This window comes from Xiphias gladius, chromosome 21, assembly GCF_016859285.1.
Source record: "Xiphias gladius isolate SHS-SW01 ecotype Sanya breed wild chromosome 21, ASM1685928v1, whole genome shotgun sequence".
In the NCBI taxonomy this organism is placed as follows: Eukaryota; Metazoa; Chordata; class Actinopteri; order Istiophoriformes; family Xiphiidae; genus Xiphias; species Xiphias gladius.
In genome coordinates, this window is record NC_053420.1 from 30,160,867 (window position 1) to 30,185,020 (window position 24,154).

The window sequence follows — 24,154 nt, forward strand, 5'->3', positions numbered from 1 at the left end:
CAGACCACAACCAATTCACTCAAACAGAATAATTTCACAGACCTAAAACCTAGCAACCTGCTCAACATGCCCAGAACATATAGATGGGCCCCAGACAGTGCTGAGCAATACCATGTGACAAGCAGTAGTGAAGCGGTTTTAGAATACCCCTACCCTCCTACTACTGAAAGCATATTCAAGGCTGTCCAAAATATAAACTATATCTTCAAGATGACAGCAAATAAAGCTAAATTGAAACTACGTACAAACAGAAAAACAACAAAAAAGAACCACTTGTTTGACAAGTTCTGTCCACTTGTTCTGACTTTCAAAACCTGAAAAAATAAGTTAGAAAATTATTTAACCTGAACACAACCTTTAGTATTGTGAAACACTTAAGACATATAAAAATACAATTAGAACCAAAGACATTATCAATTATGCCTACCTGAAGAGTGTATAGAATCTAACTCCTTCTTGGACCAGTGGAACTCTGTCTGTCAGTCTTAGCCTGAGGAGCTGGTCATACAGGATGAAGACATATAGACTGAACATTTTCAGACTTCATTTTGACCAAAAGCACCAAGAAAAGATTAAGAAACCAATACATACTTGAAAAACTACCAAATCTGGAGTTGACAAGACAACAACAAAACCCCCTAGATTTCCCGATTACTATGAATGAATTGAAAACAAAACTGAAGACCCTCAAAAGCAAAAACACATATGGGCCTGATGGAATACTAAACGAAATAGTGAATACAGAAAAGAAAGATTCCAACTGGATTTTCCAAAATTATTCAGTCTAATTCTGAGGGTGGGAGATTTTCCTTCCCAATATTTAAGAGTGGCGACAAATTTGACCCTCAGAATTATAGAGGGATATGTGTCACCAGCCTTATGGTGCTCTGCAGCTTCATCAACTCCCATATAGTTAAATTCCTCATTAACCATTCATAAAAGTCAGGTTGAATTCATGCCTAACCATTGCACATCTGACCACAATTTCGCCCTCACCACTCTCATTAACACGTGTTCCAAAATAAAAATAAAATTTTCTTCAGGTTTTGTAGATTTCAAAAAGATCTTTGATTGTATTTGACATGTTGGGCTCTTTTATCAATTCATAAAGAGTGGCACAGGGGTTAGACCTATGATTTAATTAAAACAATATATTTGAGCATAAAAAACATTATACATATTTAGGCTTGAATATCAACTCCACTGTACATTTTAGCATGGATTAGCTGAAAGAGAAGGCAAGATGGTTATTTTTCACCATCAAAAGAAAAATCCCGATTGACAGTGCCAAGAGCTGAACAAAGATAAGAGTCCCCTCTGCCAGCTAGTCCTGAAGCTTTGCCCTCCCACACACATGAACTTTAGGACAGACACTTAACAATCTGGCCCAACCAAATCATCTCAAACAAAAAGAATGTTATATCAAATGTTGGAACGAAACCACCAAATCACAAAGTAAATTTGAATTCTATTTGACCCTAAACAGAGAATACATGGTAGTAGAGTAGCTGACCAACGTGACTGATAGAAAATGAAGGAAAATATTGACAATGTACAGACTAAGTGGACACAGCCTGGCCATAGAAACTGGCCATCACAGGCAGAACGGGCTAGCCTGAGAGGCCAGGCTGTACTCACTTTGTCATAAAAGAGAGGTTGAGACAGAATCTCACGTCCTACTGTACAGTGAGAAATATAGGATTTGAGAGAGATTTTCTGTGAAAACATAAACAATATATATTCTAAATGTATTCGTCCTCCCAATCTTCAGAAACAGCTCTATCTATGTGGGATGAAAAGTCAGTGTGCAGTATTAGCTGCAAAATTTGACAAGACAAGCAAGCTCTGTAGAAAACGTCTGAGTGACTAAATTAAATTAAATAAATTAAATTGTTATTTAATGCCTTTTATTATATTATGTTTGATGTGCCTGATTATATTTGTATGTTATTATATATATTTATTGCTATTTAATCAATATTAATAATTTTCTGTACTGCCAATTGTTTTGAGATTTGTACTGATCTTTATCCCTTTGGTGCAGTAGGCGTAAGTAATAAAGAATGATGAGAAAAGAACATGAAATTGCAATGAAAACAGAACAAACACATCATAATTCTTCTTAAAAGAGTTGGATAATCACAGACACAAAAATGTCAGATTTCCTACCTTTGATCAGGACACTGCTGACCATCTTTGAACTCAGGAGATTCAGAAATTAACTGGAGATTCTTGACAGACATCCAACTGGGTCTAAGTCCAGGTCTAAGTATTGTCTGTGCTGTTGCCCTTGACTTCAACACAAAACACACAGAGCTTTGACTGTGAATAGTGATAGTGGAGTGATTTGAGTGCTGAGCTCTAACATGGAGAAGAGTCATGGAGAGTTAAGGATCCTCATCTCACCTCAGAGCTTTCGTCTGTTTGTCAAGTTCCCCACACAGAGTGGTTTTTGGAGGGAGGGACTCCCTCCTTTCTGTCCTTACACTGATTCTTAGCAGAGCCGAAACCTTCACACAAACATAACAACACGCTGAGAGAGCTGCACTCTTTCATTACAACAAGTTTTATGTCACACAGCCACACACTCTTCTCACTGCTCACTGCATACAACTACACCTTTGTCATTGCCATATATAAGAATATCTTTTAGATAAATATTTATTTTATTACATATTCTTTCCGAAATATGTTGGGTGACAGGTTTATCATTAAGGAACTAGACATTGATGGTCAAGTATTCCCAAAACAGTCCTCTAAGAAATAGGAGAACTTGAAAAAGAAACACAAGGTTAATGGTATTGTTATCGAATGTAAATCTTGCTGTTTAGAATGCTTAACAGAGATATCTAACATGCCATTGTTTACAAAAAGAACTAAAAAGGCTGCCCACTGGGTCTGGAACTAATCAGGGGGTCAAAACTCCTGCAACATGACCATATTATCTTGATATGCATGAGGCATTGGGGTCCAAGCCATCAATACGTCCTCCTGTCCTTGTTGCTTGATGCATGTCAAACCCCATCATTCTCCCAAAAGCAACTCCAGTCTAGACTTACCAGCCAAGAAACAACAGCTAAATACTGACAGGGTGCTGGACTGCTTGGAAGAAGAAGTGGAGAGAGAATACAAACATCGCAAGCAAATCATGCAACACAGAAAATTTTCACCCTGTTTGAAAAAATGGTTGAAAAAAATTTGAGTTTCTTTTTTCTTTCTTTTAGTTCTTATGGGGCATCTTTTCATTGATAAATATTTTGTTTATGTAGAACTGTGGAATTCATGTTTTTGTTTCAAACACAATAATTTGGTCTAACTTATTTGGAAATATACAAAAGCTAATAAATTTAACTATCTGTTCATTGTGTCCTTAATGTCTTGTATGTTTTGTTACCCATGGTAGCAATACAATTTCTAAAAGTAGTTAATATTTGTACACAAATGTAATACCCACCACCACATTATACTATATCAACATGAGGATTTCGGTGTTACTTGTGGGTTAGATAATATACAAGGAAAAACCTTGCATATTCTTGGTATAACTGCAAGAGAGAAACCTTCAAATGGACATTATGAAAAAGACATGTATGGCTGTTGGGTCATTCTTATTTTTAAAACAAAACCACTAGTATACTGATGTGATACTGATGAGAAACCAATGACACGTCTTCAGTGATCAAGGGGATTGTGTTCTGTTGAATATGTCATCCCACAGGTGAGACAAGGCTTTGAATGGCTACCCCTGCATACCAGAACTTTAAATAATGGTAATGTACTTCATACTTAAGAACCTCATAAACATACATGCCAGTGGATGGCTACACTAGCTCATGACAAAAACCTGTCAGTGGCATTTTTCAGGCTTTGAGTTACACTGAAGAAATGGTATAAGGAGACCTGTGTTTATGTTCTTAACCTTTCTTCTGTGGCACTACTGACACGCAGTGTGGCAAGATAGTGTGAATTGATGGTCCAAGAAGTAGAAGAAATTTCTCTCTAACTTGCTGTGATTATGCAGAAGAAAAAAAAAATAGAGAAAACAGGAAAAAAGAGAAGAAGAAAAAACAGGGCCTTGAATAGTGTGGCCCTTCAGTATGCTTTCATCATCCCAAAATTTTGTTCCATGACAGAACGAGCTCTGCAGTTATATTAATTTAACCTTTCCTGTACCCGGCCTTGCAGAGGGACCTTTAATGGTGTAAGGATGTTAGCCGGTTTCTCCAGGCAACTATAACTACCATCTCCAAGGAGGAAATAGCCAGCTGTTGGATAGAGTGCCTAGCAGACGATGGGGCCATTGCTTAAAAGCCTGGCATCATGTACGGAGCTTGGATATCCAATAAAAACATCAAGGAATCTGCCACTTGCATCACAGATGGCCTGCAATTGTATGAATGGAAAAAACTTATAGTTAATGTTATCTCTGTGGTGCTGGTTCCCTGGAGGTTTAATCCTGATATGGTATCCATCAATGCAACCAGCAGTATGGACAAAGGCTGGACTCTGTGCAGGTTGACAAAAGCTCTCTGCAATTTGTGGCAGCTCATCTGGAGCTGCCAGTGAAGTCGGGGTGTGTAACTTGGCCTTTATCTCCCTGCTAACTGAATCAATCAGTGTACCATGATTTTGGAAATCCCAAATACAGACCTCAAAACAGAGAGTGAAAGCCCATGGGCCAACCTATAAAGTAGGACAAGCATCTCTATCTCCTGGCCCCAGCCGTGGTCCTTTGGAAAGGAAAGTTTTTTTAGCAAATGTGCCACACTGGTCTTGTGAGGTGAAAACCTCTCTTCTGGCAAGCCTCTGGACTTGCATATGAACAAAGAATGGGGGCAGCACTTTGCCATCATGGGAAACAAAAGACAGGCCATACTATTGTTAGATTACAATACAGCACTAATATCCATAATAATGTTGGAAATTCGATCCACTTAAATGATATGTTTAGAAGTTTATGGTATAAGCTGCTCTGAGGATCTTAAAGGATATTATTACTTGAAATTAAAGGAAATTATTGACAGGGGTACATATTTGAAGGCAAAATATTTGGTTTAATGTCTGTTTTGTTTCAATCAGTGCAAATAACTTTAGATATATTTCTGCTAGAGGTCAGGAAACAAGGAGTTATGCCTTTGCTGTAGCCATGATAGCTACATAGCTTATATAGCCTATAGGTCATTTTAAACAAAACAAAGAAAACAAAAAAAAAAACAAAGAAAACAGTAAAAAAAAAAAACGTTAAAATATATCTTATAGTAAAACAATGTAGCTTTATTAAAGTGAATAATAATTAAGACGTAAGGAGATTGAAATAAAGACAGATTGATTGGAAATTGTTTGTTGTAAAAAAAAAAAATAACTGAATAGGCAATGATTTCTTTGTTTTTTTTGGATTATTTAGTCCTGTTGGACAGTATTAGTATAACATATACAGTATATATTTATTTTCCATTGATTGATTAAAATAATACACTTTGATTCATTTAGGAAATGTATTTTGTTTGTTGATTGTTGAATGCTTGATGAATCAATTTTTAGAGCTGACCTGCTTGTTTATTTGTCAACTCTCACACTCCATTTAAACCTATTAGGCATAATATAATACATAATATAGGCCTATAATGAATCATATTGACAAAGGTTATTTAAAGGCAAATATATGTAGGCAGCACGCTCCCGTTGCCATTGAGTAAATGATTAGTACACTATGTGGCACCTACTTTTATCCACGTGGCACATCTATGTTGTTGCTACATCGCTGTGCTGTTTGAGTAAAGTGGTTACAATTCATCCTGAGGGGTACATAAAAGTCTGTACCAAATTTCATGGCAAGCCTTCCAATATTTTATTGAGACATTTCAGTAAAAGATAAATACAGCAACCAGCAGGTGGCACGAGAGGAAAATTTAAGAGATCCCATAGCCATCCCATATTTTTTGAGACATTTTATTTCGGACCACAGTGGTAACCAGATTGAAATTGACTGACAGAGCCACTAGTGCCTTCAGTCCTTCAAACACTTACTAGAATGATGTTATAGCACCACAAAACTTCTCGAGGCGGAGTTATGTGTACAAAGTAAGTAACTTTGAAACTGGAGACTGGTATTCATATCCTAACATTTAGAAAGAGTGTGGTGTTGCTACTTCACCATCAAGTAGTCATGCAGTGCTCAACACAAGTGGTCTCAGACTTATGGACCCCACAGTATATAACCATGACCACAATTTTTTCCTAACCTTACCTTATTATTTAGATTGGAGTACTTTTTGCATGCATAAATCCAGAGTCTATCCCCAAATTTCCCTGTGGGTGAATCCATGCCCAGAATTTTATTGTTCCATAAGTGTGTTTGTGTGTGTGTGTGTGTGTGTGTGTGTGTGTGTGTTAACATAAACAATGTGTTACTTCCATTTTGTGACAGGTGAATCCGCTTTCATTCATCACACCTCCGGAGAGGAATCTCACCTTTGCCATGTTCAGATGTCTCACTCTTCTCTCTGTAGCAGCCAAGTCAAACAAACACACAGGGGTGTACACATTCAAAACAATTGCATAGGACTCACATACTGGTACATACAGCACACAGCAAACACACAAGCACATGACAAACACATGCTGTTTCTCTTTCTCTCTTCTTCATTCTATTCCTCATTCTCTCCCTACACACCCAGAGGAATCCACTGCTCTGACATAAATAACATGGCACCCCAGCTATCAGGCCATTGTGTGGACTGATATGGAGGATGTGATGAAAAGATTAGCTCTCCAAACTGCCTCTGTGTAATAGCCGTGACACCCAGTTCCTTAGCAGGAAGCCGCTATCATATCATATATCTGCCATCTATATCCTATCTTTAGCCTGTTATGTCTTCCTCAAGTTCATATTAAATTCCATTCAATTTTATTTATATAGCTCCAGATCATATCAGAGGTTATCTCAGGGCCCTTTTCATATAGAGCAGGTCTACTCTTTATAGTTGTATTTACAGAGACCCAACATTCCCTCTGAGCAAGAACTTGGTGACAGAGGCAACAATTTCCTTTTAGTGGGCAGCCTTCTGCCTCGAGAGAGAGCGGTTGAGAGAGAAAGAGAGAGGGAGAAAATGAATAAATAAATCAGTTACTGTAACTTTAAACTCAACTTTACCCGTTTCCTTTGGTAAGTTTAAAGAAAAAGTAAGGACTCATCGGAGAGGACTCTATTTTTTGTGGAAACCTTTGACTGTCTATTTTTCTACAGCAGGAAGTTGTTGTCATCTGTTATTACCTATTTAACCAGCAAACTGGCCACAAAGACATCATGTTTTAGCCTGTATGATGTCTTTGCATTAGCATTATGTATAGTCAGTACTTGCTATATTTTTCTGTAAACTTACCCAACTTATCCTTACTGTATGGTGGATAATGCAGCTTCAGTGTTTCAACATTAGTGCACCAGCTGAAATTGACGTCAGATAGTCTACAAACGGCCAACGAGAACACAATGCCACACAGGATAATGGAGCAGTAGCCAAGTTGCCATTCAGTCAGAATATCTGAGTAAAAAAACTTCTCAAACATACAGTACATAGTGAAGCACATAATTACAATGCAGAATTAAGCAACCAGTCATTGGCCTCGTGTTGGCAAGGGGGTTTTATTCATGGGGCTGCAAAGTTCCTTTCAACCTTGCTGCTCTGACAATCCCACACCATCCACACCCGGTCATGCTTGGTTTGAGTAAAACAGAGCCTCAAAATTAAACCAGACACTGACACACATACATAGAAATCTAGGACATGTTTACTGTGGTTGCCACATGTCTGATGGAGCATAGCAAAAATTTTCCTCATGAATGTAAATGTATAAACAGTGCATTGTTTTCTAATATGGAGGACACTCACACATACTGTACTACACACACAAATGCCTGCACAAACACACAAACACAAAATTATCTATCCATACTTACAGTGCATTGTAGCGTGAACTACTTTTATTGAGAATTATGAAATATAAGCACTCTTTTGGGGCACCACCTCCTAAGAAGAACTTGTACAGTAATCGAACAGTCTAGTACCATAGGCCGTGACTTCCCTGTTAATGGATTTCTGCTCTCTACGTCAATGGAACACACAGGCAACGACTGGGTCCGAATAAAAGAAAATGTATTTAATACGGTCTACTAACACTGGATAAATGGAATGAGTGATAATTAAGATGCAAAGTGGAGCAAAATAACAATGGTAATCAATAGCTGATAAGTGAGTAATGTGATAAATTGATAAATGGTGGGAGACAATATGTTTAGGCTATGTTTGGTTATATAACTTATGTATTTTGAGACGGTTATGAATTAAGTAAAATGAATAGAAGATAATACCAGTATTCGAACATCAATCCAGTCAAAAGCAAAGAAGGCTTTGCCTAGAACACCAACTGAAGTAGTTCAGTTGGTGTTCTGTTTGTTCTCGGCTGGAACCCAAATTAGTTGGTGGTTGAAGTCGGGGTGGATTCTCCCCTTAGGCGTTGTGGGTTGCCTAGGGGACAGGCTCTGCCAATATTTCTCTGCTGTTTTAGCATCTGTCAGCAGACTCTTCCTTTGGCACTACTGATTTTTCTCTGTAGGCGGTTGGGGCAGATGGGTTGTCTGCCTGTTGCTCTTGATGGGTTAAAGTGGAATATACAAAACATTCAAAAATCTTCAGAGCGAAGCTGGAGTAATAATTAAAAGTTAGAAAAATATTCTAGGGAACTTTTTCTCTTATGATTCAAATTGTTACTGACTTGGCTTACAAAATAAAGGAGATACACGTTGCACATATTGACAAAAACTTACTCAGAAAACATGTGGCGGAAGAGAACAGAAAACACAAGAATAAAAACTACAGAAGAGCAGCACATAAAATGGAAAAAAGCGTGGCGCAAAGAAATCCGGTTGTTTTATTGCTGAGGGCCGGGCGTACCTGTCTTCTCCCTTTGTTTCGACTGGAGAAGCGAGTGATTTTCTGTAGAAATTTTGAATTGCTTAATCTTGAGTTTACTCACAAATTCACATATCTGCCGTCCACCATGACCCACTAAAACATTAAATGTATGTGGAATGTATGTGGAATGTGGAATGCAATGATTGTGTGTGAGTCCAGTGGGTCCATGGTGTGAAGAAGGGCTCACACCTTAATGATGATTTTTTTTTTTTTTATGTTTTCTCCTTCAAGCGAAGTAACAGTCAAATATTAATCAAAGATAAGTCCTATTGTGGTGGGATGAATTCCGTTTCACTCTATTGAGGTTTTCTTGTTGAATCCCATTTTTTCTTGTGCCCTTTAGAGCCATGGGCTGGTCATACATATCTCTGAAGTTTTATAGGCTTCAGATCACCTTTGATCAGACTGTGAGAAACAACATTTTCTGGTCTGATGAAACCAAGACTGAACTGTTTGGCTTCAATTCTAAGCATCATGTCTAGAGGAAACCAGGCACAGCTCATCACTTGCCTAATACCATCCCAACGGTGATGCATGGTGGTGGCAGCATTATGCTGTGGGTGTGTTCTTCAGCGGCAGGGACAGAGAGACTGGTCAGGGTTGAGGGAAAGCTGAACAGAGACAAGTACAGAGATATCCTTACTGAAAACCTGCTCCGTACTGCTCAGGACCTCAGACTGGTTCAATTTTCCAACACAACGATGACCCTAAGCACACAGCCAGCCTGTGTTATGCAGGACTGGCTTAGGGACAACCTTGTGAATATCATTGAGTAGCCCAGCCAAATCCCTGACTTGAACCCAATTGAACACCCCGGGAGAGACCCAGAAAAAGGCTGTCCATCGACAGTCCCCATCCAACTTGACAGAACTTGAGAGGATATGTAGAGAAGAATGGTACAAAATCCCCAAATCCAGGTGTGCAAAGCTTGTTGCATCATACCCAAGAAGACTTGAGGCTGTAATCGGGCCAAAGGGGCTTCAACTTAGTACTGAGTAAAGAGTCTGAATACTTATTTCAATGTGATATTTCAGTTTTTCTTTCTTCATAAATTTGCAAAAAACTCTAAAATTCTGTTTTGGCTCTGTCATTGAGTGTGGATTGTTGAGGAAAAAAACAAATTTAATTGATGTGAGCATAAGGCTGCAACATAAAATGTGAAAAAAGGGAAGGGGTCTAATTACCTTCTGAATGCACTGTATGTGCATGGATTTGAATGGGTGCACATGTGCATCTTCAAACACTGTGACACACTCGCCTGCACACACAAAAACAATGAAACAAATATGTTAAGCCTCAACAAATGCTGATTTTATGTGTGCTCATGCACATTCTTGAACTGAGCGCACACACAAACACACTGACAAAAACTACACACAAAAGGGGAAGGAGGGAAGACAAGTGGGACATGAAATCTCCCTGTGTGAAAAATGAATTCATTAATATTTCAAAATAAAAGCAGGCCAGTGTACATTTGTGGAATGTAACTGTTAATAAACAGATGTTAATGTCAAATACTAATTAACAGTAAGTAATTATAATGAAATGCAAATAATTTGTTAGTGGGAAAGTTCAATCATTCATATTCCCCTTGGCATTTAACTTAACAACTGTCAACATCACACACATTTTATTGTTTTGTCAGTCTATAATGTTTTTGCCTGTGATAGATTTTGAAATTGTGAGCTGAAATGAAATTACAATATTATGACCGTGGCTGAATGCCACTGCTGAATGCCTCCAAAGACAATAAGGTTGCACCACTGTTAGTGTTTGGGCCTTGTGCAGTGCTGATTTTGTAGCATCTGACACTGACTTCGGGAAATAAAGAAGCAGTTAGAGTTTAAAACAATAGAAGATTTCCTAAATGACAATTGCCTATTTACAAATTCAGCAGTATAACATTGAGCATGTTGTGCACAGTGGATTTATCAGATCACTCTATGAAATAACTTTTGCCTGCTGCGGGATATGTGTCATACAACCACCATCTTTGGCATCACAGACTTTTCTATTCAAATCGCTTTAAGTGGTTTTTTCTCTTCTCTTATAACTTCTCTGCTATGGCTAATTGGGGAACTGCTGTACCTGGTGTGGCTGGGCTAGTGCTAGTCAGTCATGGTAGTTCCCAGAGCTTCTCTCTACGTTCTCTCCACTGTTCTATTTACTGCCGCATTTTCTCTATAATTCTTTATTGAACATAACAAAAATACATTTAATTTACATGTTTACAAAGACCTAATGCTTATAACATAGGCATAATTATACCTTTCTTATTATGAGAAAGAGAAATTGCACCAGTGTATAAATTCACATAATTCAAAAAAGCAAGACAGCTTGCTACTTACTGGTCAATGGTGCAAATTAGCACATCAAAGTTCACAAAAATTGGCCTACATGGAACTTTCGCATGGATTAATTTAGTGGTGATTCCTTTGGAATTAATTTTTGCTGTGTAATGTTGCCATTTTAAATTCTGATGTGTCCAAGCAATAAAACCAAAACAATATGCTACATAAGACCAAAGCTCAGCAGAGCTGCAGAAATGGTTAATTATTAATCATAATAATTATATAATTATATAATCACAATAATTAATCATTACAAGGGTAGAAATTATGAACCACTTTGCAAAATTGTATCAATCCATACATGGCTTGAATCGTGCGTGCCAGAACAAAAACACTCAGCCCAATATCGTGTAAACTGGGCAGGCCGTGTTGACATAGTCTCGGCCATAAGGTATAGCCGCAGTGCGGACCGATAGTTTTGGAAGGAGCCTGGCAAAGACTCGGCCGAGTCTGGGCAAAGAGATACAGCTGAAGTGCTGTCCAACTGGTGGCCCAAGTCCAGCAAGCCACAACTAAATCCGAAGTACACCACAAGTGCCAGACTTGGCTCATTACCATTCTGGCAGTGGGCGAGAAAGGCTTATTTTGTTAATTTCTTTCCACTTCCCTCACTCCAACCTTTCCCTGCAGGATATAATCAGGTAACTTGTAGAAATGACTCCTCTTTTATTAAATGGCACAACATTTACACAACATGAGCACTCACATTCTTATAGATACACAGGAAGGAATAAACCAGCAAACATGAAGCAAAAGTCCAGGAAAACTTCAGCTGTGAGTGAAACAAAATCCATCAAATTCAGCTGTGAGTGAAGTAATGGTGAAAGTTCATAAACAAATTTGACTAAATAAAAGGCTTAAATTTCATATATGTTATTCCTATGCCCAAAGACAGTCAAGTCGGTATTTGGAAACATGCATAACTCTTTCCAAAAGCAAGAAAGCAGAGAGAACCCTCAAAGTGGGCTACTGCTTAGGCAACAAATGGGGCATTGACTTTGTGAAGTATTAGTTGTGTATTCCATTAAAATATCGATTAGATGTCATTAGTGACAAAGGAAACGGTAGAAGGCAGGAACTGAATTACTCTTTTTAATTGAACCCATTCATTGTTATATCATCACATATTTTAAGGTTCTCCCTTTGGATTCTAACTTTAGGGGAGAGTGCTACATGTTCAAGAATATTGACCTAGGTGTTCTGGGGCAAAGGCATAACAAATTTGAATTCTTAAAAAGGGTTGAGTTCTGCACAATCAATGATTATAATATTGTGTTCCATCCTCAAGCATCTGGTGCACCAAAATTCTAAATATTGGTGGTGGTGTGTCTTCCTCGAGCTCGGGTCCTCTACCAGAGGCCTGGGAGTTTGAGGGTTCTGTGAAGTATCTAAGCTGTTCCTAGGACTGCGCTCTTCTGGACAGAGACCTCAGATGTTGTACCCGGAATCTGCTGGAGCCATTCTCCAGGTTTGTGGGTCACCGCCCCCAGTGCTCCTATTACCACTGGCGTCACTGTTGCCTTTACTCCCGACAGCTTTTCTAGCTCCTCTTTCAGGCCTGGGTATTTTTCGATATTCTCGTGTTCCTTCTTCTTGATGTTGCTGTCGCTTGGGATCGCTACGTCTATCACTACTGCCTTCTTCTGTTGTTTGTCGATCAACATGATGTTGGTAAGCAATCACCAGTTTGTCAGTCTGGATCTGGAAGTCCCACAGGATCTTGGCTTGGTCATTCTCAACCATTTTAGGAGGTGTCTTCCATCCTGACCTTGAGACCTCCAACCCATACTCAGTGCAGATGTTCCTGTACACTATGCCAGCCACTTGGTTATGGCGGTTATGGTTATGGCGGTTATGGTTATGGTTCCATGTACGCTGTTCCTGCCTGCATCTTACACCCTGCTACTATGTGCTGAACTGTCTCAGGAGCATCTTTGCATAGCCTGCACCTGGAGTCCTGTCTGGTGTGGTAGATCCCCGCCTCTATTGATCTTGTACTGAGTGCCTGTTCTTGTGCTGCCATGATAAGTGCTTCTGGGCTGTCCTTCAGTCCAGCCTTGTCCAGCCACTGGTAGGATTTCTTGATATCAGCCACTTCTTCTATCTGTGGGTGGTACATGTAGGGGCTTGTCCCTTCATGATGGTTCCTCCTCCTCCTATGCATCATTGGGTTTCTGCTGCCCGAGGTATTCACTTAGCAGTTCATCTTTGGGGGCCATCTTCCTGATGTATTCCTGGATGTTGGTTGTTTTGTCCTGGACAGTGGCTCTGATGCTCACCAGTCCTAGGCCTCCCTCGTTCCGCTTAGTGTACAGTCTCAGGGTGCTGGACTTGTGGTGAAACCCTCCATGCATTGTGAGGAGCTTTCTTGTGAGGAGCTTTCTTGTCTTGAAAGCTATGTATATATGTGTGTGTATATATCTATATATATATATAGATATATACACACACGTATATATACACATACACCTACACACACACACATATATATATAATATATATTACACATATACACATATATACATATATGGGATTATAGCAATCTACAGGGTTACAGTATTCTCAGTTGAAGTACCTGGCGGGAAGTGAGTGTTGACTGCAGAAGTTAGGTGGCTTCTTTTGTCTGGAAAGGGTGGATCCTTCTCATGTTGCTCAGGAATAATCTGTAGGTTCTGGCTGTGGAGGCAATGTAAGCAGAGAATTCAAGCTGTCGTCAGGGAACACCTAGGTTCTTGGCAGCCGGGACAAAGCCATGGCTATGTTCTCCATGGTGATTGAAAGGTACTCTGGTTTTCACATAGCCACAATTGAAAAGGAGGATATGCAGGGATGAGAACATGAAGGTTCCCCTTGAACATTATGAACTATCCAAAGTATATGAGCATAATGGCAAACAAGAAGCAAATAAAAACTTCAAGGCTGCAAGGTCAAGTGATAGAAATTACTGAATAAGAGAATAGGCAACATACCTTTCTAATTAGGAATATGTTGTTGACATGGGCTGGGGGCTTTGCTGCTGGTGCTTGACTGGAGATATTTGCGGGGGAGTTGCACCTGTGCGAATTCCTTCAGAAACTTACTGCCCTCTGTGTCGCCAGTAGGGGGAACTGCTGACTTTGGAATTTCCTCAGTCCCACATCATAACTGAGAGATTGTCTGCCCTGCTAATTGCTGCAGGCAGGAAAGGAATGAGGACATTCTGTATGCGTTCTTGAAGAGTGTAAGCATATCTTTTTTTATTTATGCCAAGTTGAACCTGTCACTTTTGTTTTTATATGGTGGAAATTTAGGTTTTTAGAAATAATTTTATGATGTGTGTTCAGCAAGTGAATGTTTCTGCCCTTAATGGCTCATCAAGCCAGCATACTGGCTTCAAACGTAGTTAGGTGGACGACGTGGAATGCAGCTAACTTTGTGTGACTGATGTTTCGTATCGCAATACTCTGTTTTAAAGGAAAGAAATTGAGGTCATCTTCATGCCTTATTTCCCAAATATGTGATGCCAAGAGATGCTTTCAGATAAATAGCTAGTGCTAATTGCTAGTGGAAGGAAATAGAGAATTAATGAATTATTTAGTTATAAATAATATGCATTTGTGAAACCATACATGGTTATTTATTTCTGTTTATATTTTCAGATACCACATCCATTTACTTGATACCTGTCTCCAAGTGCCTAGATAAAGTCTGTAGCGTGATGTGGTGTCAGTCATCAGTGATAAATGAGGAGTTATCAAGTTGCAGTGCAGTTATCAAGTGTGGGTTTGTTCTCGCCCATAGTAACACATACCGCTGGGGTGCAGATGTGCATGTCTCCAGGTTTGTGTGAGACAACTGACCTGTCCCAGTGCAATAGAGTCTAAAGGTGCAGCAGTGTAGCGTCCCACTCCAGGCAGCTTTTTCAGCAGTCTGGCAACTGTGCAACAGACTAGTAATACAATTAACTCTAATAACATGGAATAATATAAAACCACGTCAAGTAATTGTTACACAATTTCTTTGAGACGCAGATATACTATATGCTAGAGAGACGTTTGATGCAGTAAGAGTGGATTTACAAAGCACAAACCAGACCTTCTGAGCTTCATGCAGCCTTTTTCTTCAGGAACAGTAGCCAATGCCTGCCCACTTTCTGCACATGAATAAAAATCAGTAAATTTTATTTAAAATTAAAACTATTTTAAAATCAAAGCTATTTTAAAATCCTCATCATCTTCAGTGACTGCCTTTTAGTAATCAACTCTAGTGTAGCAGCTGCAAGATCCTGCACCGTCGGCCACCACTGAAACACAGTGAAGAGTTTAAATTACATATAATAAATGTAATATATTTAAACTATCACAAGGACTCCAATGTAATGAGCACCTCAAAGGCGCCTAGCTTCAACCATTTGTCTAATAGTCTATTACTGTGGCAACTATGTTGACATGTTGTGATTGTGATATGATTCGTGATTAGTGGGAATGATCATTTTTGTATCAAAATGTTCATTTTCACTGAAATATACCTATCAAAATCATGATTATGTTACATTTGTTTGGGTCAAAACAAACATGTTTTCTTATACCCAGAGAACAAGATTTGTAGGCCAGGGCATCTCTGCAGCACTACAGTACTTCATTATAATGCTGTTTTGTCACACATTTTATCTTTATCAAAAAAATTCCAGCCAGTGCAATTTGGATATTGCACTTGGCCATATTGTGATTTTTTAAAATATTCTGATTAATAAAACAGCCAGTGCATTGGTCCGGGGAGGACGCGCCAATGCTCACCTCCACACACAGCATTGGCTCTGGAACCAAACTACTGGAGAGGGAAAGGACCCTGTCCTTATCTGGGGTTGACCAGTGTGAGAGGCACCGGTCGGGTGTGGGAATACTCATGAGCCCCCAGCTGAGACCTGCTGTGTTGGAATTCTCCCCAGAGAGTGAGACGGTAGCCTCAATGCAACTGCATGTCACTAAGAGGAGGGCTATGACTGTTGTTTATGCTTATGCACCTAACAGCAGTTTGGAGTATCTGGCCTTCTTGGAATCTGTGGGTGTGGTCTTGGAAAGGGCTATACCTGGGAACTCTATAGTTCTTCTGGGGTACTTCAACGTCCATGTGGGCAAAAGTAGAAGGTGGTGATTGATCTGAACCCCAGTGGTATTTTGGTGTTGGACTTCTGTGCTAGCCATGGATTGGCCATAACACCATGTTCGAGCATAAGGTGGTTTATTAGTGTATTTGGTACCAGAACACCTTAGGCCTAAGATCGGTGATCGACTTTGTGGTCGTATCATCTGATCTGTGGCCATATGTCATGGACACTTGGAGGAGCAAAGCTGTCAATTGATAACCAACTGGTGGTGAGTTGGATCAGATGGCGGGGATAGGCCGCCAGACAGACCCGGCAGACACAAAAGTGTGGAAACATCTGGCAGAAGCCCCTGTCCAAGAGGTCTTTAACTTCCACCTCCAGAGGAACTTTCCATGCATACCGGGGGAGGTTGAGGACATGGAATTTGAGTGGGTCATGTTCAAAGCCTCCATTGTGGATGGTTTGTGGTTGGAAGGTTGTCGATGCCTGTCGTGGCAGCAACCTGAGTACCCGCTGGTAGACACTGGTGGTGGAGGAAGCCATCAAGATGAAAAAGGAGGACGTTCGGGCCTGGCTCGTCCAGGGGTCTTCCGGGAATGCCTCAGGATCCCTCAGGAGGAGCTGGAAAACATTGCTGGGGAGAGGGACATCTGGGCTGCTTTACTTAACCTGTTGCCACTGCAAACAGTGATATATTTATTATATAATATAATAAGATGAATTTAGACTGTGTAGTTAGTTTCTAAGTATATTCTTTTTTCTTACTGCATGGAAAATGGCGGCCACCATGCACAGACTTTCAGAAACAATTACACATATTTCTATTTTATGTATTTATATTGTAATATTATCGGATAATTGGTTATACTAGTTGGCATTTCTAATTTCGTCAGATAGCTGGAATAACTCCGTAAGACTAAAAAACATAGGCCACATTTAATAGAGATAAATAGGCAACTAAAAAAAAGACTTGGCTCTCTGACAGAGCCTAAAATGAAGATAGACGGACAACTTTTGTTTGTTTGTTAGTTTGTTTCTTGGCTTTTTACCCCACTAAGTTAAAGGTGCCCTTTAACTTAGTGGGGTAACAAGTAGAAAAGGCTGGCAACCACTGAGTAATCAGACTGTCTTTTGAGTGAAGTGACTGATTATGTCACAGATGTGCCTCGGTTTTTTCTCGAATTTTAAACTTTTTTATGAACTTCTACAGATCAAAACAATTAATCAAAAATATTTTAATCAATGATAAAAAAAATTTAAGTGCAGCCCTAAATGTAGTATCAAGAGAAGTTTCTGACATTTTTACTGAAAACTAAAATTAAAAATAAATTAAAATATTTTTAATTACTGTTAAGATCATTCCTGCTAAAAATCTCTAACTGTAAATAGTGGCTTTCACAGCCACATTGGTTATTTTCATTATTTATTAAACAATTTTTAAATTAATCTACTCAATTAACCTGAGGCATACAGTTTATTGAAATAAAGCATATTTCAGGGTATATTTTATAAATAAATAAATCATAACCAAACAATTCACTTGCATGTGATACATAAGCATAACTTTCAGATTGGCTACTCTTGAATGGTCAACATATTAGTCAAGTCTCTCACTCTCACTCACACAGACAGATTACTTTCTCACACACGATAAACTACTCGAGCTCTCATAGTTTTTGCTTTCTGGTCGAGTATATAGGTCCCTATTTACAAAATTTTTGACTACTGATTAAAAAGCAAATATTAGCCTCAAAAGTTCTAGACACATTATTTCTACTAACCATCAAATTTGTAGTTTACACCTGTTAAAGCTAAAAAGTTCACTCATTTATAAGTATATAAATAAAGTATTATAAAGTATTATAAGTATCTTCACTATTAATGTTACCAAACAGACTATGTGTCACAAGAAAGCCAGGAACTCAGGGGCAAAGACCCAAATGTAGACACACAAGACAGGCTGACGCAGTGAAGGTTTTTTAATATTCAAAAAAACAGGCTTACAGCTAGACCTGTAAGGTCTACAGGGAATGGGGCTGGAGATCTGATGGAAAAATTCTTACCCTTTATGCTCATGACTGTGTATTGACCTCGTATTATTACTTGTGTGAGAATCTGTACAACTATCTCATGACAACAGAGGCTGTGCCCAGGGGAGGAAGTGAATACCAGAGAGGAACAGGGCATTCTTGTTCCTCTCGTCAAGGCCATCTCACTTGTCTGTTCCTGTATGATAAGCAAAGAACTATCTTCACTATGTGTGTGATATATGTCAGCGAGAATGCAAGCCTCTGCCCATCTGGCATTATAAAAGTCTCATGTGAACTCTGTATTTTGAACATTTGCACAGCAGGCTCTCTGTGTGTAACTAGTTCCCTTGCCACAAAAATAAACAACCTACTCTTGTGAATTTCAGACGGTGTTCCTGAGTTTGTTTTAGAATTTTCCAATCAGGATCACAGGGGGACAAGGGGACAGGGGGACAGGGGGACAGCAGGCGGTTCCCCTTAGGAGGCCAAGCAGGAGGCTGAAAGTGAGTCCCCTTTGGATGTTGTGCAGGGGGGCTTTGGCAGAGGCTGGTACCCTCAGGAACAAACGCTGGACGACCAGGCAAACTGAGCCTTTCTCGATGATGACTTGGAGGCCAGCTCTGTAAGTGGAACTGCTCTGGAGACTGGTGAAGACAATGGAGCTGGAAGGGTGGCTGAATGCTAGAATGCTGTCTGCTAGCAGGCCAGGGTGCAGGTTGACATGCTGGAGGCTAGCTGACTGGGATGCTGTCTGACTGGGATGCTGGCTGGAGGCTATTAGACTGGGAGACTGGCTGGAGGCTAGCCAAGTGGGAGACAGGCTGGAGGGTAACAGGCCGGAAGCTAGCCGACCGGGATGTAGACTAGAGGCTAGCAAGCAGAATTCTGCCAACCGGGAGGCAGGCTGGAGACTAGTTGACTTGGCTGGTGGCTAGCAAGCTAGGAGTCCGGCTGGTGGCTAGCAGGCTGGGGGACTGGCTGGGAATCAGGGGTGTTAACAAAGTCCAGAATCCAGTCAGGCAATGAACATTTTAATGTTGGCTGAAAGGACACTTCCCTTTATGCCATCCTTAAAGCAGCCTCTTTTTACCCCCAACCAGCGTCCTTCCTTTTCCGTTCTCCATTGAAGCACACAAGGGTATAAAACAATTCATAAAGTTTATCCTCAAAAGCACTGTCTGCTGGGTCCGTGGTTTGGTCAGTTCGTGCTGTCACAGGGAGGCCAGGAACTCAGGGGAAGGGACCCAAGTGCAGACACACAAGACAGGCTGATGTGGTGAAGGTGTTTTAATATACAAAAAATCAGGCTTAGAGGTATATAGATGGATGAACAGGTAGGTGAGTTGACAGGCAAACCGTCAGGAACAAACAACAGGATACTATACACGGGGAACATACACGGGGATGATACATAGATTAACTGACAAGGAGTGAAAGGAACACAGGGACTTAAATGCACAAGGGAGCCTGTGGTAATCGGGAACAGATGACAGACAACAGGCCTGGGCAAATAATCACAGAAGCAGAAAAAAACAAAGACAGGAAGGAAAACAACCATGGACACAAAAGGAAGATCATTTCAAAATAAAACAGTAAATAATAACAGATAGTATCCAGATGTAATATCACTCAGAGGGGCAGATAGTGACTATACAAATATCAGAACTAACAGCATTTCCTAATGACTGCCTTTAATAATCTCTGGCTAACTCTTTAGCATTACAGTGTTGTATTTATTTCCTAAAAGTGTTACCTGCAGCGCTGTATCTGACTCTCTGCCATAACCAAAACATGTATGAAGCATACAGAAAATGTCGGTTATGTACCCGTAACCCCTGATTCTAGCCCTATAAAAGCTGTCACTGTAGTTTACAAATCACTTCAACTGTCTTTACTATCATAATTCAAAGGGATTTTAAAGAGGGAATGATCAATGGCTTTTTTAAAATGACTTTTGAGGATCAGCAGGATTAGCTATCTTAGCATGAGCATGTTAATGCTAGCCCACTCACTAATAGGGCTAAGCAGCTAATGTTAACATTAAGAATTGATAGATGCAGTTAAAAATGAATACTATTACATGTAACTACAGACATCTGATAACCTTCAATAACCTTTTATTAACCTCCCCACACTTGTTTTAATAAGAGTTAGCATTACTGATTACTGATTCAGTTACCGGCTAAGAAGCTAGCAAATAACTAAGTCCAAATCTTTTAAGATTAACTGAATAAGCAGCCACCATAATCAAAAACAAATTAATTTACTTCTAATATCGTTTGAACACAATGTTTGACTTACCTTAGTGAACTTTTTACAAAGTCAGGTTGCCTATTTCAACCCGCAGTCTGTGTCTTTCTCTCCTTCTGCAAGAGAAAAAAAAATTTGTGTGTTTCTTCCCCCAGTTCCAGCCCATATTGGATCTAGCTCCGAGTCAGCTGCTATTTGGAATATCACTATGGGCCCAGGTCATTTATTTTTAGATATTGGCCACATACTTCATGCCCAACATGGCCTGAGTTTGGTGACATCGTACTCAGCTGCATATCTTACTACAGCTATTGGCTCATGCTCGGCCCAGATGATGTCCACCAGAGTCCAACCATAGACCAGATGTCCTGCACCCCAGCCTTACGTGGCTCAATAATATATTGCCAGCTGTGAAGCGGTTGCATCATTGTTCATATTTCCATGATGTTCAGCAGTGATTATGACTGTCTCCAGTTCAAAGTAAAGTCTCTTGCTGGTTGTAACTGTTAAGTTCTGACGGGTACGAAACTAGGTCTTACTAAACATTGTTTACAAGGTAAATAGCTCAGTAACCACATATGTGCTACAGAGGTATCACATCATTATTGTTTATGGGGCTTTCAATAACCTTTTAATCAAGAAGTATAACGTGTGCATCACAGCTGAACTGACAAGTGTTCTCTCATTAACCAGTGAGGGCGGCTGCTAAAAGCTAAACAAAACAATTGATGGTTAAGACTCCTAAATACTGAACACCTCTAAATAATTGCAAGCAATTCCTTCTGTATTGTTATTGCATGATTATTGTTGATATAGAAATATTTAGTGAAGCTTTAAATAAGTGAAGAGGTATAATCAAGAAAATCAATGCAATCAAGAAAATTACTTTTATACCATTCAGGCTAGCTTGCTAACTAACTTTATAGGCTAACTTTGAAATGCTAACACCTTTAGTTTGCATCTAAGGGTGTTAGCAAGGGCGTTAGTATCTAATGTTTTCTTGTAACTAAAGAGGCGTCTAATGAAATATTCATCTTAATAAGGAAAAATAGTTGGGTTGAGAAAGAAGTGGGATTGTAACAGTATGTAGAAGAAAACTAAGCCCTGAACTTTGTGTTTCTTCATCTATCCATTTAAGAAATCCAGGTTTCTCATTTGAATGACATTTGATAAATGAGGTGAATCCAGAAAGCTGACAATTCAAACAGTTCAGATGAACAAGCACATTGTTGATCAACATTTCTCAGACAGTTTGGTGTTTAAGTCTGTGTTATGTTTGAGTAAAGGAGCTAAGGAAAGCGGTAATCCAATTGAGACACTGATGTTTCAATTTGAAAATCTTCAGATCTGTAGTGTAATCTATCCCATCTCCAAAGACCTGAGGACAGGCAAGGTAGGACAAGGAAGTAAATCTGATGTATCAGTCACACAAAGTTCGTCACAACGACAGAAAGCTGCCCAACCCACAACCAGGCCAAGTAAGGTAATTTTTTTGTTTTTGACTTGGGAAAGTCAAGTATCTTGGAAACACAATTCATCCTCCACATTGCAAAAATTACTTTATCACCAAAATGCATTCTGTATGCTTTTGTGGAATTCTAGATTCCCATATGATCCCTTACATATTTCTTCATCTACTCTAGATATTTTCTTTTCATCTCTGTAAACTCTTACTCTCCTGCTCTCCCCTTCCTCCTGCCTGACAAAACCAGTGTGTTCTTATGAATGTAAAATAGATACCCAGGAAAAACGGTGCCAGTTGTATGATAGCACTCTTTGTCATCAAAGTAAGCTGGTCTGTTTGTAAGTATAGCTATCATGTATGGAGACTGAAACTTCCAAATTTAGATAAATACATGAATAAATGACTTAATATTCCATTAAATGCACCAATAATAATGAAAGATGAATTAATTAAATAATATAATATGACATAAATTGATATTTCTGTTTTAAATTGCTTCTGTATTTATTTACCTTTGTATTCATTCCCCTATTTAGTTAATTTCCCATGTAATTTTCCATTTTATTTATTAATGTATTCATTTTTAAATTTATATATTTAATTATTTATTTATGTATAATTTCCCCTCTGCATTTTCGCCCATTTATTTTCCCAAACTTATTTATTTATGGATTTTCTTTTTATATTTCTTTATGCATTTCTGCTTCATTATGCATATGAGAGGGCTGTCATTCAAAGTGCATCATGGGGTCAACTATTTGCGTATCAGGTTGATCGACATCAGAGTGCATGGATCAATCCGATTCCCCCCCTTGGTGGTGGTGCCTGCCTCCATGTACAGATGCACACCTGGCATATGTCCTGGAGAGAAAGGAGCAGGGCTGGGTGTCCTCTTAGCCACTAAATTGGACTTCATTGAGGCACATTGTGACCCACCAAAGTGTGATTTAATGAATTAAAAGGAGAAAAAGAGTTAAATATATGTTTCAACACATACAAAATGTTGTTGTTGTAGCTATATTTTACCTTCTGATAGAGATCATGCCACTTTCACTGCCCTGGGGCTGGTCTATTGCCTCCTCCTTAAGGCTAAACCCCAGAGCTGGCAAATACCCTTAGCCTCACCATCCGCTCTCCGTTTCCCATGGCTTTGTGGCTCTTAGGTTCAGTGCTCATCTAAAGATAAGACGGAAATAATAACAATAACAATTACAATAGTTATAATAACAATAAAAGTAATTCAAACAATGTATAGCTGCATAAATATGGTTTTCTGAACATAATATAATTACAGGGCATAAGGGACTTTCAAGTGACATAACATACCCTGCTTGCTACAATAATAGTACACTGATAGTAACTGGCAACAGTGGCTGAATAATCAGCTACACTAAAACAGAGAAAGAGAAAAACTCCATCTTTATTTACATTTATTTGTAGTGGCCCATGCTAACATTTGACCACAGAAAATTGAGCTTTTTGATGAACTCCAAAATGCGTATCTAAAAGCAAAGAGGTCTTGCAATTAGGTGGATGGGAGCCTTTTGAAAACACTATGGTGTGATTGTCAGCTTGTCAGTCTACTTTACTAAGCTTTAGCATTCACCAGTATGTCATAGATGTAATTTGTGGCCATAGTGGCTGCTATTGAGCAAAAGTTACACAGGCTCGCTTTAAGATGGTGGCTCATTCTAAGTAGTATGATCCATGACACTTGATCAGGAAAGCACCAATGTCCAAAAAGGTAAGAATCTTCAATTAGATTATTTAAAACCTTCACGCAGTCACTGTCCTGCGATTTGCACTAATACACAACTGAAATTTTATTATTGTATTGTCATTAACACAAAGAGAGAGCATTTTCTCCAGCATTTGATTTAAAGTAAATGTACATTAAGCTATACGGTTGGAAAATAGTATAAACACTTAAAAGATGAGGTTTCTTTAACCAAGGTTTTACTAATACAAATTTCACAATCTTTGGAAAGAGCCAAATGTGG

General features: G+C 39.2%; 1 long non-coding RNA gene across 1 annotated transcript; it reads right to left on the reverse strand.

Moving 5' to 3' along the window:
* Positions 1 to 272: 272 nt before the first annotated feature.
* Positions 273 to 2,331, reverse strand: LOC120783190. Its single transcript, XR_005706309.1, has 3 exons — positions 2,170 to 2,331; positions 428 to 498; positions 273 to 314 (listed from the first exon to the last, which is right to left on the reverse strand). It is a non-coding gene; the product is annotated as an uncharacterized LOC120783190 (long non-coding RNA).
* Positions 2,332 to 24,154: the final 21,823 nt, after the last annotated feature.